Source organism: Vanessa tameamea, chromosome 28, assembly GCF_037043105.1.
Source record: "Vanessa tameamea isolate UH-Manoa-2023 chromosome 28, ilVanTame1 primary haplotype, whole genome shotgun sequence".
In the NCBI taxonomy this organism is placed as follows: domain Eukaryota; kingdom Metazoa; phylum Arthropoda; class Insecta; order Lepidoptera; family Nymphalidae; genus Vanessa; species Vanessa tameamea.
In genome coordinates this window covers 3,666,628-3,681,328 of record NC_087336.1, presented here as the reverse complement: position 1 = coordinate 3,681,328, position 14,701 = coordinate 3,666,628, and the positions used below count along the sequence as shown (strand labels likewise).

General features: G+C 30.2%; 2 protein-coding genes across 5 annotated transcripts in view; one reads left to right on the top strand and one right to left on the bottom strand.

Annotated features, from left to right (window-relative positions):
• LOC113391816 (isochorismatase domain-containing protein 1-like) overlaps nt 1-14,701 on the bottom strand; it is a 456,430-nt gene that overhangs the window by 43,560 nt on the left and 398,169 nt on the right. The window lies entirely within an intron of this gene.
• The window catches only part of LOC113391796 (homeotic protein distal-less), a 102,586-nt gene continuing 93,689 nt past the window's right edge, over nt 5,805-14,701 (top strand). For all 3 annotated transcript variants that reach the window (XM_026627876.2, XM_026627877.2, XM_026627875.2), the window contains exon 1: nt 5,805-6,435. The gene's annotated coding sequence lies outside the window, so the exon portion shown is untranslated. The remainder of the gene's footprint in view (nt 6,436-14,701) is intronic.

The window sequence follows — 14,701 nt, the reverse complement described above, 5'->3', positions numbered from 1 at the left end:
AAATATCAGTAGCACCCGAAGTCTGGATGATGAAAGTGTCCACTTCCGTGCCTCGGAAAACATGTAAAGCCAGGTCATGTTCCTGATCTCCTACCGATCATGTCGGATACAGGGCACCTGTGTATGCAAACGCTTGTGCACTATAAAATTTCATCTGTAGTTTACGGCGTCACCGAAATCAACCAAAAAATATACTAAGTATTAGTATGTTTTGTAGTATATATATACGACTTCTACTTATTATTATCGGTTAAGATCCAAATTCTATGGAACCGCTACGATTTTTTTTCGATTCGATTGCGATAAATTGATAATTTATTTATAAAACTAGTTTTCGGTCGCGTCTTCGCTCGCGTTTCAAGTGGTTGTCAGGTGTTACTCACACAATATCTTTAGGTTTAGGTTTAAAGATAATTTGTTCTCATAAAGATAGTTACATCACTTACATGAGAACACAATTGAAAAAAAAAATACAGACATTCGTTGTACGTATTTCAATGGAGAAAATAACACACAAAGCAACCAGATACCCCGGATGAATTAAAAAAAAACAAAAACATCACCACGATTTGAAAACCACTATTATTCCATTCTACATACTCGGACAGATATTTTTGTAATAATATAATGGGAAGCTTATTCTTTATTAACATAAGAATTGATAACATTACGTGCTTAAACATATACAAATATGAATTAAAAATAGTTACTGTATAAATCTTGACCGCGCGGAATGGCGGCTAGAATGCTAGCAGCATTTCCCCGTTGAATCGCAATTCCGATCCTCTGGGCTAAAAACGAACCAGCCCTCCTGTCACCAGTGGAGGCAATACGAGGTGTTATACTTTTGATGAAGCTTTTTGAATATATCGAATGAGTAAATATTCTTAATGAATGAGTCAAAGTCTTTATAAATTACAGCTTGTATATTTTGATGTATGAGCTATATTAGTGTTTATGTACGATATATACGATTGGTATGTATAATATTAGTAACAATGCAAATAAATATTACTGAGTATCTACAATGTGAGTACTACTAAGTTCAAACCAAGCACCTCCACGGCCAAGCTTGATAAATACCTATAACCAAAGGTACTATCTGGTGTCCAGTAAAAGTTCACTTAATTCCAAATGATCGATGGACCAATATCGATATTAGACGCTCATGACTGATCCTGACATCCATATTTAACAGTGTTTACGTTTTTATATATAAAATATATGATTAAAATATAAAACTTGTATTGAAATTATGATTGCGACATTGAACTGAACTTTTTTCTTATTCAAGATGATGTTCGGAGCCGTCTCAAGCTATACTGGGGCCCTTGGGCACCCATGAATATGGGGCCCTTTCGGTAGATAGATAGATACTACAATGTACAAATAATTAGGCCTTAAGTATAGTTTCAAATAAACGGTGCGGTAATTTTCGTAAATTCGTAGGAATCTGGTTGGTTGTACAATCTTATGGCTGTTTTATAGTATATCTATTTCTTTCATGAAGAGCACGTCTTTCTACTTTTAATATCGAATGTCGTCAATAGCCTTCTTTGATAAATATGTTAGTTATTTCTTACAAATATATCACTTTCGAAAATATACATAGCAACGGGAACACAAACGTGTGAAGGAAATTGTTGGTTCTTCGGGGCCCTCTCAGGATGGGGGCCCTGGGCACGTGCCCCATGGACGGTAATAATGATGTTATGTGATTAAAATCATAGCGGTTATTCTCAAAGGAGAGTTAACTGTGCTGGAGGTGTTGTAGTGCATATGTATGTATGTGTCTGTGCTAACACAAGTGCTTTATCTCTTTTCTTACTGTCATAATCCGTGGAATATATATATATATATATACGATCGACATACTTCAGTATAAAGATTAATCTCCATTACACCACCATCCTTGGCAACTAAGTTATTATATCCTTTGTGCCTGTCACAATGGCTCTACTGTTCAAACCGAAACTAAACAATACTAAGTATAGCATGGTGGTAGAATATCTGTTTATCGGGTGGTACCTACCCAGACGGGCTTGCATAAAGCCTTATCACCAAGTATACACAGTACACTTGCTTATTGATACCGGGATGTTACTGTTTGGTGTGACTCTACCCGGGATATAGAGCTACCTAGTTTTATAAAGTCATCACTAATAGCACAAATATTTTTTTATATTATATATAAATAAGAACGAAATCTATACTAATTTTGTAAATGCGAAAGTAACTCTGTCTGTTCCTATTTATGAATCAGCCGCTGAACCGAGATATAGTTTGAAGTCTCAGCGAAGAATATAGGCCCTCTGTTTTGATTCACCTCTCCGGTAGATATAATAAGTGCTTTGGGTAATGTTTTATCGAATACGCGGATGAAGCCTCCGGTTCAACTAGTTAAAGATAATATATTATGTTTATGAGAAAGGTGTTTAAAATATCTCAGTTAATACTGTGATTTATTTCGGTATGTAGTATGCTTGCTTGGTTATATAAGTACAAAATAGAATTACCTATGCATCCATAGCCTTTAACACAATTGTATTGAAATTATTTATATGTTATTAAGTCATTAATATAATTTAACTTTAGTTATTAATACTATTACTAATTCGGTTAGAGTGTTTGGAAATATTTATCTAATTAAAACGAAATTATTCTCTATTCAAATTAGCTATTAAAAAATCATTACAATAATTAAAACAATTAAAATTAAAACTAAACTGAATAGTTTATATATTTACTTGATTGTGGGGCTTTTCGAAGCCTATCTGGGTAGGTATCAGTAGTATATAGGAGTATTGTTGTATTCCAGTTGGAAGGGAGGGTCAGCCGTGTAACTACGGGCACAAGGGACTTAACACATTCGTTCCCAAGGTTTTGGCGATGTAAGGAATGGTTAATATTTCTTACATCGTCATTTTCTGTGCTATATATATGTATATGCTACGTCATATATTTCAAGTGACTTAGCATCAGGTGGGTCATTGGCAAGTCTACACCATATCTACACCATAAGAAAAAAACAAAACAAAGATCTCTAAATTATTTAACAATTATCTTACTGGCTCACTATCCAGACATTATATATGCAATGTATATTATATATTTATTGTTAATATAGGTACAAAGAACGAACAATTAATAATTTAATTCATATTAATATTTATTCTTAGATTTTTTAATTTTAATTTTTCTTTTGTAATTTTTTATTTTGGATTCTATAATATCGTATTAGGTGTTAAATTGTTTCGTTGATTAAAAATATAGACAATAAGTTTTTAAGCAAATTATGTATATAATTCTCGCTCATGTCAGATATAAGAAATTCTTTTTATTGTTTTTTTTTTGTATGTTACATAGTCGTATGTTTTTAACATGTGTGGTGTTGATGTACTGATTAATAAATAAATAAGAAAGAAGAACCGCAAATAAATAAATATTTAAACTTTAATTCATTTGATTACATACCTATATTTATAATATAGAAATAAATTGATATGATTTATATGACAAATACTAATAATATTATCATCTATATAATCTTGTACTGTGTAATATATCTACCTTATTTATGTATGTTTTTTCTATCCATTAAATCAAGTTGAGCTATTTTAATATATGAAACATAAACGAAAAATTTGACAATGATAAAAAAACAAAATTTAAAAAAATTAGAAAGATTGTTTAGTTCCTTAAATTTTATATTGACTTTTGATTTTAAAATTAATAATTTACTGCACATTATTTAATATTTTTTTATGATTTAATCATTAGCTTGAATAATTAGATATTTATTGTGTCATATCTAAATATATATTGTATCAATGTAAGGAAACTCAAATTTTAAGTTAAGCTTTTAAGCTCAAAAAGGTATAAATATATAATTGTAGCATTTATCATTAATGTACCCAAGCACCATATACGTAGGTATGTAGAAATACCTTTATTAAATACCTATTTCGATCTAGTTCTCATTATTAATAATTCCTAGTGTTATTAATACCTTGAAACATTTGTTTTGAATCTATATTAAAATTTTATAAAGAAAATGTTTTATTAAAAATTGTTTCATATAAATCAGTTGATGTTATTTACATATAAATAGTAGTTTAACATATAAATATGTTGTATATTTATCGGAAAGGAGTGACTGCTGAATTTCTTGTCGGTTCATCTCGGTAGATTCGAAATTCCCTAACGAGTAACTTTAAATTAAAATTCATCTTGTAAAGTTACAATTAAAAGTATCCGGTAGCATTTGAATAAAGTATACTTTGATTTAATTTTAATCATAATGAGGAAGCATAAAATATATATTTATATATATGTATGTCTATATGTTGTTGCTCTACGCTCTTAGTTCTATATATTACTATATTTTAAACTAAGTATAAGTTATCTCGGTGAGAATTGACCTTTAGCAAAATGACAATAAAAAAAAGTTAGTCTATTCTGGGCGTGGGACAAAAGATTCCCAATAAGAGGCCAGGATATTAACTAATCGACGTTGTTCGTGGGTTAGCGACTATCGGGTTAACATACGATAACATAACCGGTAGGTATACGTGATTCATATTTATAGTTTAACTAGTATTCGTCGAGTTATCGACAATCGGCAATAATCATTGTTGAACTAAATGAATTCGAAGTTTCAAAAATATTTTTTTTTTACTTCTATTAGAAAATTTTTATTTTATAAAAAAGGCACAAATAATACAGCCAAATAAAAATAAAAAAAAATTAAAGGAGAAGAAAGCATTGAACTGTCTCTCTATATGTATTTATAGCTATATAATGTAGACATTTTAATAAAATATATTCTAATAGATTTATTACTTCATTCCATCGAAGTTAAATATCTAATGAATTATTGTCTTAAAGATTTATTAATATATTTATAATATCCGTGTTCCGTGTAATATAACAAAACAAAGATCTTTAAATTATTTAACAAAATGTGTCTTACTGGCTACTATATATATTATATATGCAATGTATATATTTATTACATATATAATAACGTATAAACATATAGGCATGTGGTAAACTGTTTCCACTTTATAATATAATAATACTTTATCAAGAACTCAACAGTAAAAATTCTATTACATTACATACTTAGTAATTTTCATCGCATACCATGTAAAGGAAAAATTGCAAGTAATATGTTATTACTCGAAACTATGTCTTACTATAATATAACATACTTAATATACAGGTATAGGTAGATATTCAACTAAAATTTTCGACGTACATACGACGAAACATACATATTTACCGACACTCACAGTAAACTTATAAACAATGATCTGACCGAGAAAAAAATCGTAACTGACACTCCACAGAATCAAAGACACCGTCACGAAAAAAAAAAACACTGTTAAAAAAAAATATAAAAGCCTACGGCCGGAGTCTGGATTGATAGCCGTCTCTCTGCACGTTCTACGAGCCAGCTGGGCGTGGTCAGTATAACAGGTTACTAAAGCACAGAGCACCGCCAAAAAATACCCATAAAAAAATATAATGGCAACCCAGGCGCCGTCGATCGATCCCGCGTCACCAACCCGAACGCTCTGCACGTACAAACGAAAAAAATCGCGCCATTCCAAACCACCAATCATAGCCAAGCCCCGCCCGGATAACGTTCCACCTTCAAACAGGCCGCTCCCCCTGAGCGTCACTAGCGCCACGGAGCCCATACAAGCGGTATAGATCCGTACTAATTAGAAAGAGAGGGTCATACATTGGGCCGTTCGTTTCTCGGACAATTTCCTTCAACCGATCATTAAGTGTTTAAATTCAACAGGAGTTGGTTGTGTCGGATTACTTCGGAGGGGTGCGCTATTAAAATATCTTCAAAGATTATCTTTAATTGGACAGTTTGTGCTTGTGTGCGTTCGGTGTTTTTTTCCCTAGTGACGTTTCTGTTTTTTCGAAAGTTGATCACTGTTATCATTCGAGTTTAGTGTGCGGTGATAGTCAGTGATTTCTGATTGCGATTTTTAAAATGATCACCGATTAGACTGCGATCGTTATTGACTGAGGACCGAAAATTGTGTTTGTGATTAAAAATGACATCAGGGACGTGATACCAGGGACCGCGGCGAAACGAGTTGCGCGAAAGTAAAAAAAAAAAAAATGATGCCACGTGTTCTATAATTGCGAAATTATTTATGGATCGTTAATTAATCTGTAATTATATTTCTGTCCCGTTCTGTCTAATTACCGACAATCATAATTTTGATTTCACGCACAGTGCCATTAATAAGCCGACTTCTATTGTCGATCATAAATTTAATTATCAAACTAAAAATATTTTCACGAATAAGTGTATAGACAAGTGTTTTTTTTTTTAAATTGAACTATCTGTGCTTCTTCGATATTGTGATAGTGATGCTGTGTACTGCAGTTTAAAGTTACTTCGAAACCGTAAGTTGTTTTTTTTTCCATTAAGCAAAGGACAGTTATTTGTGAGCATTAGCGTGAGCTCTATAATTATAGCGTTTAAGCACAATGGCATGTTTAAATATAAGCAAGTTTTACTCAAATACAACAATCTATAGTATTAGATACTTCCAAAAAATATACCAACAGTTAATACCAATTGGAACAAAAAAATAATGGCGGTTTAAGTTTGGAAACATATTTGACATGCAGACAACGATATTGTGCCTACATATTATTAAGTAAGTTTAATTAGAAATAATAAAAGAGTTTATTTGCAAAAGATAATATATCTGACAAGGTTTATAAATGCACAGAGTGTATGGAAAAAAATTAAATTAAACTATTGACCGAACTTGTAACATAATTTGAATAAGGAATATTTCTTACTGTTAAATATTCTAGCTTATTCAAATAGACACACAGAGTTGAATATTTTTTTACAGATCAATTTAAAAGCTTTAAATATAATGAATTTATAAAAGTTAAATTCTTATTAAATTGTATTAGAAAAATGTCTAACAGGAATCAAAAAATATTGACTAAAAAAATACAATTCCTTAACAAAACTATCACTATGATTGTACCATTGGTCTAAAAAAGGTAAAAAAAAAAAAAAATACAAAAAGGAGAACATGTTAGAGCTATTTCGAGCCGTTTGGTGAATTAACCTGCTAATACAATCCGGTCTGTTCATCGGCCACCTTTGCTAAATCCATTAAAAAAAAAACTTTTTTTACTTAACATCTCGATAAAGCATAATTTTCCTCATAAAGATTATTAATATTTAATAAAATGCTAATGTGGCATAAAAACGTTTTACCTTTTATTTATATGTTCTACAAATATTCTTAAAAAAAAAAAATGACAAAGGATCATAAAAATTGAACCGCCAAAAATTTGAAATTCGAATAAATACGAAATCATTGTATATTTATTCGGTTTTATCGTTAATCATATAAACAAAGTTTGAACTGTTACGAAATTTGTAATATAAAACGATTTCATTACAGCAATTATATCATAAACACAAGTTTTACTAAAGTGTTGGGTTTCAAGAAATCGATAAACATCATATTTTATTCATCGGAATTGACCCACGTTATGTCCCCTAGCCTCCTAAACGTATATTCGAACATCACTTTCGTATAGCGGTCTACACTGTTATGAAAAATTTAATTCGTCCTTAAATAAGTGTTAAAGACTTTCCCCGTTATAAATAAATTAAATTGGTCTTTCTTATATTTGTCTTAAAATCTCAAGTAAAAGATTACTTCTAGAAGTATTTTTTTAATAATTCGTTTTTCAAATAATGAGAACTCAAACTCAAAACTCAAAACTTAAAAATAGTTATAATAAATAGTTCTAGAATAGAATACCTAATATGAATCCGTTGTATTAAAAATATTAATAATTTTTTTTTTAAATATAGTCAATACAGATTTGAGATAAAATGGGAAACCTAATTATATTTGGTTTTTGATTAATTTATACTCGAAATAGAATAGAACGAAATAATTAAATAGTATCTTAATATACTTTTGTTTATAGGACATAATACATGTTAAATATATTTTATGTTACATTACATACAGGATGTTTGCCTATATATAAAAAAAAAAACACTAGGCACCTTTTTAATATAATCTTGTTCTATAATAAAAAGAGCGGGAAAAATTGCCGAGGTAGCGTTGAAAACATTTCATAAATAGAACGATGAAACATATTTTTTTAAATGATTCGAAATTAAATGCGTCAAAGGTGCAAGATATTTAGTAAACAATATATCATATTAATATTTTTAAAAGTAATAGTTCAAATAGACTATTAAATCGCGGTCTCTCGTTTCGAACAGGAGTAATTGCCGAGGGCGCAGCCCTACATGGTTATCCATGAAACTCCTCTATATCGTTAAGAGAATTATTAATTTCGCTACATACATACTGATATAAAAAGAAAATGGCGCGTGCAATATATTTTTGTAAGTGATTTATGAGTTTTATGAACGATTAAATGGTATGTATGTTGCGTGGCTGTATGTTTTTATGCGTAAAGGCGCTAAATAGAGATTGATTACGTTATATAAAAGGAATTAAAAAAATATATAGACGCTTTGAAGTATGTTTGTTTTAAATAAGTTAATTGTAAGTAATTGTTTCGATTGATAAAAAGTTGATATTAGATAACAATTTCATTCAAGATAATCGGATGGCTTAGTAGATACAATAGTTTAAACGTCTTTGAAGTTTGATGAGTTTATTTTTTTATTTACAATTATCAATCTCGTTGTAAAGAGAAATATTATTCTGCCACACGTTTACATATCTATTAACTCATACTGGAATAACATCTCTTCTCTAAAAACGGGAGGAGGCTTTCGTTAAGCTGTGGGATATATACGGACTGTTAATTTAGTAAGAATTTTAATTTTATTTTATTAAGTAACATACATTAATAGTGCCTTAGAATTGAACACGTTTACAATTAAATGTTAATATATATATTTGTTGCATATATGAATATTAGTGTATGTTGCCATTACCACAAATAAAGATTTCTTAATTTTTTCTTCAATATATTTATATTACCAAACAACTCATTATTTATCGAAATAAATATTCAAAGTGATTCCGTAAAATGAATTAGATATACAATTTTTTTAAAACAATTATAAAGACGAAAGTAAACAATTTTGGGTATTAGCAGGATATTGAAACAAGCCAAAGACATAAAAGTAATTTTTTTTACCGCCATTGAGAAAAACATTGTATTTAAAGTATTTAATAAAAAAGGGCACAAAACGTAAAAAAATAAGGTTTTTTTTTTAAATATAAAACACGTACCTAATGTCTTTCTATATTTCAGCCTTAAATTGTGTTTAATATTTAAACAATTCTAGTGTTCAAAAGTATATTCGTATATGGGACATATCTAAAGGCAATTTCAGAGTAAAAATATTCTTTGAACAACCTTCTTGGCGTGTCTCGAATTTTTTTTTCATATGAAATCTATAAAAATGCGTACCACTGGTGTTTCTTTGAAAGACCGTAACAAGGAAATAAATGGTGGTACTGACTGGTACCTTTTTTTCTAAAATTATCGTCAATATAAATATCGTTAGAATTTTTTGATATATTCCTTTTTCGAATTCTTTGAAATTTAGATAAAAAGACCAGTTTATATTTTAAAAATTTAATAAAAAAGTTCTAAGATCTTATCTATTATGTTGAACATAATTTAATTAAAGAACGTGTTATTTCAACAATTGTAGTGAGCAAAGATTAAGAAATAATCTTGATACTTTCAAAATATTACAACATTTGTAACGTTTTAAATTTAATGATTAAAAGCGGCAAGTATCAAACATTATTTTTTAGTCACCATTCGATGCCATTAAACGGAATAAAAAAATACCTATCGTATTGAATAGTTTATAAGAAATAAAAAAAAAATTAGAACGATAAATAAAATATGAAGGTACATCGTATCAAATATTTATCTAAAAATTAAAAAAAAGAACACCATACGTTTCATGAGAAATATAAATTTTACTTACATTTATTTTATAAAACTATTTCGAAGCTACGAAGAAGGCAGACCGCAAATTGTATTTGAATATTACGAAAAAAAAAAAAAACATTTCTATCTTAGAGGAACTGTATCTATGTATATAGCTGCGTTTAATACATATGTACGCCATATAAACTCAAAATATAGGCATTATTTTCCCTGCGATACAGGGCTCGAATTCTAATAACAGACAGTTACAGTTACTGATAACAGACAGACAGTAAACTGACAGTTTATCGCAATCGAATCGAAAAGTATCGTTGCCGTTCAGCCGAGTACTTGTAAAACAATGATCAAGTTGCGGATCGACCGATATAAATAATTAGAATTGGTCTTCAGTTACGATTAAGTTGAGGAACAGTCGATATTGGATCAGAAACGTATCAATGCTATTATAAGTTAGTTGAAATATCTCAAGTCCGGCTTATCTAGGTACCAAATAAGCAATGGTTGCATTAAACTTCGGCTCTTTCATAGTAATGACATCTGTCAAAATTTTTCATTACTTAGTAGGGCTTTGTGCAAGCCCGTCTGGGTGGTTACCACCCACACATCAGATATTCTACCGCCAAACAACAGTACTCAGTATTGTTGTGTACCGGTTTGAAGGGTGAGTGGGGACATAACATCTCAGTTGCCAAGGTTGGTGGCGCATTGGTGATGTAAAGAATGGTTAGTATTTCTAACAGTGCTATTGTCTATGGGGGGTGGTGACCACTTAATCAGGTGGCCCATATGCTCGTCCGCCAAACTATATCATACGGTGAACGTTCAAATGCAGTCAAAGTCTGTTCTCAAGCAGATTGACATAATATAAGAATCGCCCACTCATGTCCTATTTGAGGTTAGAGTACTGTGTTGCCTTAATGAAAAAAGAATTTGGCAGACTTTTAAAGCTGGTCAACTCGACGCCATTATTCGGAAATTTCTTTAATGGTAAATCACAATTAACGATTACCATTATTGATTCCTAGAGCATCCGCATGTTGAGCTCTATAGTAGACAGCCGCAACCACTTAAACATTAAAAAAAAAAACAATATATTTAATAATTCATAAACAATTAAACGATCCGACGCCATTACGTTTTCATTACTTATAAGATATCTCAATCGGAAATAATACAATGCACTGCGATGTGCTATTAGTTCTAGTGTAATAATAATTATAAACTGCCATGTTTGATTTAACTAGTAACGCTACAAGATGGCGGTCAAATTGACGTCGACAGGACGCTAATGTCATAACTAGGTGTTCTATAGAAAATAACTATTAAACATCAAATAACACATAAATTTAAAAATACAATTCGTTAACACTAAAACCGTTTATTTTTGTTTATTGAACAAATGATTAATGCTTGTTAAAATAATAAAAAAAAAATCGTATTCGTACCGTAAAATTTTTAATTATCAAATTAATGTTTGATTTGTACGCTTTCTCTTGTTTCCTACAAAAAGTTAAAAAAAAAAACAACAGTTACAGCGAATCCAACAAATTACACGTCCAGTTTTTTAAATAGTTTCAATCTATTCATTCGGCTGTACCTTTCACGATCGTTGCTTTTGCTAATTAAAATAAATGCGTTCTTAAGTATTATCTTAAATAATAAACGTTACTAACACATGTAATTAAAAAAAAAGAGTTCTTAATTTAAATGTATGTCTATATTTTTATGACACATTAATATGTGATTTGTTAAGTTATGTTTATCTTTATATTAATACGTGAAAGAAAACTTTTTTTTACCCCTTTGGACGAAAAATACGCGTGCGAATATAAAATTTGGCATAGATAAAATTTACATAGAGAAGGAATGTAGACTAATATTTTTTTATATAATGAATTAGGAATAAATTAAAAGATAAATCTTTACTCACACTACCGTGTCTAAACATGAATAAATTACATGTCAAAGTCAAAAATCAAGCACGCTTTTTTTTATTGTAATGGTGACAAGGTGTCGTCTAGTTGAGCCTTATTTTTATTATCTTACCTCAATGTACCTATCTTATATTTTTGATAGCAATGAATGATAGTCGAATTTTAACCAACGAGCGTTCACTAGTATATTTTATTATATATTAGTTACTCATTTTAAATAAAATATTTGAACTTGTGTGAACTGTTCTTAAATCATACTGCAAGTATATCGATTATTATTTAAGTTTATAGCTTAAATAAATTAAAAAAAAAAAAACCGAAGGAGAATTACACGTAGGCCTATACAGATACAAAATGTGTTCGACAAATATGTCCGCATGTTTTGATGACAAAAAATCTTAATTGAAATATCGGTTTTAAAGTGAATTTTTTTACGAAACATGATTGGAAGGTTCACTTACAACAGTTGGAAGTTTTTAGTAAGAATTTCACATTTTACTAGCAAAGGGGAGACACTACTATAAAACTTAATGACTGTAAGTTTTTTTCTTGTCCGTCTGCGAAGATATTTTTGATCGCTATCTCACGCAAGCGAGATAATCTCTCTTATAACAAGTGATATTATTTGACTTTACTTAAATAAATAAATAATAATCGAACTTGTAACATTTCAACCAATGACAGATAGCAAATTAAATTAAATGTATTTTATTCAAGTGAAATTTACATTAAAGTATTTTTAAATCGTCAATATTTAAACTCTACCACAATTTTAGAAAGCAGCCTCCAGCGAGAAGAAACGGCAAGAGCACTTTATTTAATGGCAATATGTTGCTAACACTGAATACAATAAAAATTGTACTAATAGGTACTCACTAATATGTTAAACAGCAGCTAGTGTAATTGGCAGAATAACATTACATCAAAACGTTTTTATCAAAAAAAAAAAAAACGGTCTTCAATAGCATATACACAGCAGCAATCGGGGTTGACTTGCTAGAATTCATTGAAGAGTTCCGTTGTCTGACTCCGAAACTCATCATCAGATATCTACGAAATTTTAATGGAATTCGAAATAAATCTCTTTCGAACACAAAAAAGATTTTGCAAATCAAATTTTGACGTATGCTAGAACATACTTAAAAAAAATAAACATTCAAATTGAAAGATAGCATTTGTGTTAAAGGAATGACCAATGATGTCAATATGTATAGGCTTTCTACCACTGACCATCAAGTTGCTTGCCTTCCTACCATAGACACGACAATTACTTCCTACACTAAAAATATAACGACAATTACTGACAAACGTCTATGAAGGGTATTACAATACAGCTAGTAGTCCGTCAGTTAAGAGTTCCGGTGACGTCATAGTCTACATCATCGTTGTCTGTGATTCCTATTAAACGTTCCAAATTCGATTTGAATTTAGAATAGAATTTTACAAGATTGAATTCTTTAGGATGTTTTTATCTGTAATTTAAGTGGGTATGTCATTTTTATTTATTTATAAATTTGCAGTTCAATCGGAATGTTTGTTTTTCGAATGTGGCAACAGTTGTGTAACATGGCAGGCGCCATTTTTCTTAATGTATCAACATCATCCTCCTGCCCTTATCCCAATTTTACTTGGGGTCGGCGCAGCATGTTTTCTTCCATACTTCTCTGTCGGACGTCATCTCACAAGTAACATTATTTCTAAACATATCTATAAAAACCATTTTTCTGAAGGTATCACTCTGGATAACATTCCGTTGAGTGAGTATTTATTACCGAATGCCAATAACGATCGTTGAACGTTCTGATTCCTTCTTGCGTTCCAACATTTTCGATCGCCGTCTTTTCGTTCGACGTCTTTAATGAATGTATTGACATTCTGTCAAACGCGTCGCTACCATCAAGTGGCGTCGTTAAAATTAAAAAAAAAAAAATAGTCCACTTACCGTGAGACAGTCCACCTACTTAAATATAGCTTTCTATTCCCATAATATATAAATATATATGACAACGGATGTTGAACTAGTTTCTGATTTAAGATATTAGCCTAGAACTAAATATTAGATATACCGGCGGAAATGATAGTGCAATCTTTTATCTATCTAAGATTATAGATAACTAACAGATTCGATTCACACATAAAATTATTTTTTTTATCCATTTATTTTTATAAATCAAATACTCTTCTGTTTAATACAACATTTGGTCAATTAAAAAGAAACAGTCGTATATATTTTTTTATTTCCAATTCATAACGAATTCAATAGTATCTCAAGTTAACAAGATATTTCTCAGTACTTACTAATAATAATAATACTACAACAACTACTACTAAACATACGGGTACTATAAGTATCTACGTAGAATGTCTTTATAAAACAAAAATAGGAAGAAAAATCTTGTTTGATCGTGTCAGGAACCTTCACGAGTACGCAGAACTCAACCAAGTTTCATCACAATCGGATGGTTTAGCAACGCATGCAGACTAACATACATATTTAAGAGAAGATTTATAGTGAGAGGAAAACACGTGGAACTTAATCAAAGATTCCGCCCAACATACTTAAGATTTAACTTCTGAATTTGTGTTAATAATTCATGATTCATGTAAGGAACATCCCAAGGAAAACTATGTTAGATGATAATGTTAAAACACCAAACCATCCTGAAATTCAAGCAGAATAGACTAGTGAAAGAGGAGGCCTAGCGACGGCATACTCCGAGGCCTTTACATCAAATAATATTAACATTACTCTGTTTTCATAAACGAGACAGAGTGCCTTTTCAAAGTATGAAATGATT